We start from the raw sequence: 5,470 nt of genomic DNA, 5'->3' as shown, positions 1-5,470 counted from the left end.
TTTAATTGTACTTTACTAATTATTTTTTTCGTAAAGTACTTAGTTTACGAAAAAAACGCTTGGTTCCATACTTTTTATTCAACTGGTATATGTTTTCATATTAATGTGCATCAAAGTAGTCGTTGAAAGAGATCATTTTAAGGTGGCAACCATGCAAAAATTCAAACAATCCTAACCTCAAACTTACCTAAAAAATATTTCTCACATAAATATGTGTACCCCAGGTAGCAAGAAATAATTAAAATTAACTACGTAATTAATATAGGGTGGCAAACATAAAGGATTTTTGTCATTATTGATGTCATTAAATTTGCTCTGAATGACATTAATGACACTTTTTGTGTAAATCTGCCTTTAAATTAAGGATGCATTTAGACTTCTACAACCTACTTGATTACACATTAATATGAAAAAGAGTACTTATATGTCATAACTGTCAAAACAACAAATGGGTTTATTTCTTGTTAAAATGCCATCGGTAGTGAGGCAAATTTTTACACTTTTTTCCTTTTCTTTGCAGTTTCTTTGTTATTTTAACAAATATTTTACTATAAAGTTAGAAAATTCTTTTAATAATTGCAGAATTACAAAAATGGCATAACTTCATTTATGATAATAAGAAAATAATACTTCCAACTTAAATTAATAACTCATGTAAGTAATTAATTACTGTAGATAATAGTGAATTACCAAAATAGTAGTTGTGAATTACGACATGTTACGTCTAAGGCAACATGTCCATTAAGTAGGGTTATATTTTTCACCATTGTATTTCTAGATAATAAAACTGCTAGTAGTAAAAAAATGTTATATAAAACACGGTAGGGAAGATTTTTATAGCCTCGCATTTACTATTTTCCTCGATGTTACTCATCTCGGAAAATAAACAGCTCGGCTATAAAAAATCTCTTCTCTACCTTGTAATATAATATACTATTATGCTATCAATAAATGTTTTGTGGATTTTATCTGATTAATGTCTGAAATTACTTACCGTTCTAAAACATTAATTAAATTACTTACCGTTCGGTTTATCATAGAAACCAGTAAATACAACATACCGGTCTCGAAACAAACGCGGTAACTAACTAAAACCGTTCTATCGTGCAAAAAAGTTTGTAAAAACGGTATATCTTTCAGCAGACTCTAAGCTGCATTGAGGTTAGGGAACTTATCATTAAACGCACCTTTCATTCATAAAATTACTTGGAGGGTTCTCTTCCTGACATAATTTAATAAGGATCAATATATTAATACCACCACTTTACCTGGAGATATAATAGCTTGCCCTCCAACTATAAATGACACCTGTAACCTGAAATTAACTTATTTCTCGCTAGGGGTGCTATTATTACTCGAGAGGGATGGTACCGATAAGCAAACGTTATTTATGCCAACAAATAAGTGGATCCTTCCACTTTATTATGTGCCCTCTCTATAATACTTTCCTACCTGTTCTTTTCTATTACTTGTAAGAGATGTTAAGTGTCCTTTTGTTGATTGGTGTTAGATACCTGACTGCTAGATAATACAGTATAGATAGGTATACAACCTAGATAAATTTTTTAAATAAATTATTATTATTGAACGTTTGTAACACTATGAAAAATTCACGAAAAAATGTCAACAAATATCATACCGCAGTGTTAAAAGAAAAATGGTATTAAGCACAGATACAGCAGAGATTTTATAGATTATTTTCAACAGAATTGTGTCAGTACAGAGGAATATTTCCAGTGTTTTTTTCTACATATTTTATAATAAACTCTCATTTTATGTTTATTTTTAAGATGGTTAAATGCAGTTGAAAGCGTAGTTTTTTACGTGCTAAAAATTGTAGATACACAATCCCGTTCTAACTAACATACACAGATCAAAATAATCTTTACTTTGAGAAATAGTAACGGCACAAATACTTTGAAAATGAGTAAAAACACGAGATCTTTTTCTATCGAACGAAATCTAGATTTATTTGACTATAAAAAAATCAACTCAACTCAAAACTTCTGAAGTTTCTGATCAGTTAATTTTAGATTTCTCACTTTATAAATATGAGGAATTTTTCTTGTAAAAATAATTGTAAAAAATTATAAAATACAGGATGTCCCAGCGAGTGGAAAAAGTTCTTTAGTGACTTTTAAATGGTAAAATTATAGCTATTTATTATATCGAGCGATCAAGATAATTTGTAATCGAGTCATCCTTGGATCCGAAAATGTTTGTCTGTAAAATGACAAGTCGAAAGGTAAAATGGCATGATCAAAAACTTGATGATTATAATAACTAAATTTATAATTTACCTTTAAAAAAGAACGGTCCTACTCGTATTATTATACGTTGGCGACTAATTCCAGCTCATTTTGCCGTTTTACCTTTCGACTTGTTATTTTATTTAACATTTCACGTGCAGTTAGTTCATAAACAGACATACGTCCTCGGATGCAAAGATGACTCGATTACAAATTATCTTGATCGCTGTATACAAGACGATAAAGAAAATATTTATCTACGAGTGAAAAGGTCAAGTTTACGAGTGACGAAGTCACGAGTGGACTTTTCAATTTTTAGATATAAATTTTTTTATCGTCGTGTATAATATTTCGTTTTACTCTGTACTCATATACCAGAATTTCTTACATATAAGCAGTAGATAAAAATTACTTTATTTCACTAGACGATAAAAGACAACTTTATCTACTGAAATTAGTCGATATAAGCACTCTTTAACATTGAATATAAAATATAAAAAAATGTATTAAACATTGATATAATGACAAAAAATGCACTTTTAAAAAAATATTACACAAAAACTAAGACAGCTAGAACAGTTTTTTCTTACTTCCGCAAAAGAAGAAAGTACAGAATTTAAAGCTGTAGCAAATTTTTAGTAGTTCAAACTTTATGCATTTTATAAATTATTCTTCAGCTTTAGTTTCAAAATTGTTATTTTTTCAATTCGTACCTCAAAAACGATGCACAAGACACTAATTTAATTGTGCTCTTTCTGAGCACATTTAAATTAACATTCATGTTTATTTTGTATTCTTGTCAATTTCTTGCTTAAAATTGAAAATGTTTAGCAAACCTGCATTACAAATTGCGTCTTAAGGGCGTATTAACGGGCCCTTTTTCTATTTTCTTGCTTGCGAACTATTCGTTTTCGAATTTCTAAAATCTGTTAGGGGTACCGAATTTGTTCCTTTTTTGGTGTTTCGTCTCTAATCTCCTTAGACGATTTTTGTGTTGACGTTTAATGACAGTGTTTTCAAATTAATTAAAAAAACCAGAGCCGCCAACTTCCTTTATTAAAATTACCATGAATGAATTTACTAGTGGTGCCAACGTTAAGACTGCATGGCATTTTCATTTGAAAAAAAATACAGACTTTACGTTTTCCTCTTGAATACAAGTGTACTGGAAACTAACTAGAAATGATCAATTTGAGCAATTTTCAAACTATCATAACTTTGTTACTACATACATATTTAAAAAAAATAGGTGATTGCCGTTATTGTAATATTAATTTGTTTAGCAAACAAATAAATAACAATTGTGAACCATAAATACAGCTACATTCAAAAAACAAACAGGAAATGAAATTTTTCCAAATGTAAATTGGGTTCTAGTTGTCAATTATCAGTTTGACAATACAATCAAAAATTTTTCTATCAATGTTATTAAATTTATAACAACTTGTGCAATGGAGCATTTAAGTGAAGTAGAGGAAGCTAAAATCGTTGCTTATCTGGAAAATGATGAATTTAGCGGCAGAATTTAGAGAGGGAAAAAGTACCATCGGAAGGATTTAAATAATTAGAGTAGGCGTCGATTAAATTCTACAGTTGGCAATACATTGGCTGGGAATCTGGGCTGGAAATTTTTCACAAAAACTGAAAGTGAAAATGACCATCAACCGTTTTCCTCTTGTACAGCAATAAAAATTTTCTTTTATAAAGTGAACATTATTTCACTCAAAAGGAATAAAACACAAACTTGTCAAAGTTTCCGCTGAGATTTGATGTCAAAAATTAGGATTGCCATCTGAAGGACTTTAATCAACGCCTACTCTAATTTATTTATTTTTTTTGATCGCACGGTACAAATAATTAACTACTATCTATTTCTGTTGATAGTAGAATTTGATAAACAGGGTTTTTAGCGGTTTTACCAAAGTTGTGTTGACTCTCGTAGCCATGACTTTCGATTTTATTTTTTAAAGGTGGCAATGATGTTTTTTTCTGTCACATTCAGGGGTAGCCGACTAGTATAGACCAGACCGTTTTTGAAATATTTTAGTTCTGGTCCGGCCGTCAGAGGTCGCGATTAGCATTCTCATACATGGCCTACTTCATCTGTCTTCCGCTGCGCTCCATACGGCCGTAACATAACGAGCCAAAAGTCAATTCTCTTAACCTCAAAAATATCGTCGAAATCGTCCGGTAAGTACTGCCATCTACTTGGTTAACTGAAAACTTTTTAATTGATATTTTGACAGTCCTAAATTAGAAATTACCTGTACCTCATTCAAAATTTCTTCTTTTTAAATTAATTCGTTATTGAAACGTTTGTCGAAGACTGAAAGGACCAACTTGGTCGGCCAAATGCGTGTTGAGGTAAAGTAACAGTCTTTTGGTGCTAGCAATCCTCTAGAACAAGTAGCTATTTCCATTCTAATTCTAAAATTTTTTTGGAAAACTAAGTCCGATAATAGAGAGGGTTTATAGCATAATAAGACAGAAACTCGAATATGAATGTATATTCGAGAGTATTCCGTCTATTATAAATAAGCAGTAAGAACTTAGGTAAGTGTTTCTATTAATTCTTGCTCATAGAATTACCACAAAGTTCCGAAGTATTCTTTACCTATTCAGCACGAGCTGCTGTATCGTTAAGTATTTCAAATAAAGTACCTTTTTCTCCACAAACAAAACATTTCTTGCTGATCTTTGAACTTTTTAGAAGAATCATTGAAAATTTGACAAAAATTGTCAAATTTGAAATATCAATAGTCTTTAAGTTATCAGGTAGATGACGCTAGTTACCGGACGATTTTTTGAGGTTAGTAGAATTCAACGCATTCATATAAAATCCACAGTATGTTACGGCCGTATGGAGCGCAGCGGAAGACAGATGTAGTTGGCCATGTCTCATAATAAGTTTATTTATTTTTTGCGAATGTTACTTTTATTTTAAATTTTCATTCAAAGGTAGACGATAGGTGTAGACACAACATAAACAACAAATTTAGGTTCCAGCTTTTTTTGTTAGATTTATAATAAAAAAAAGAAATCTAATTTATCGGCGTGAAGTGTGCGGTATTGAAATTTGAAACAAGTTGGTCATGATTTCAAAATTTGAACTGTCAACGCAATCAATGAAAAAACACAAAATTGAGTCTTGTTTGTAAAATAAATTCCTGGAATTTGAGGTAAAATTGATTTTTGTACTAATCTACGATAATAATTGCTAA

The sequence above is a fragment of the Tribolium madens genome, unplaced genomic scaffold (assembly GCF_015345945.1).
Source record: "Tribolium madens isolate multiple individuals breed KSU strain unplaced genomic scaffold, Tmad_KSU_1.1 Scaffold_96;HRSCAF=242;Tcas5.2_LG5, whole genome shotgun sequence".
NCBI lineage: Eukaryota > Metazoa > Arthropoda > Insecta > Coleoptera > Tenebrionidae > Tribolium > Tribolium madens.
This window is presented reverse-complemented; position numbering follows the sequence as displayed.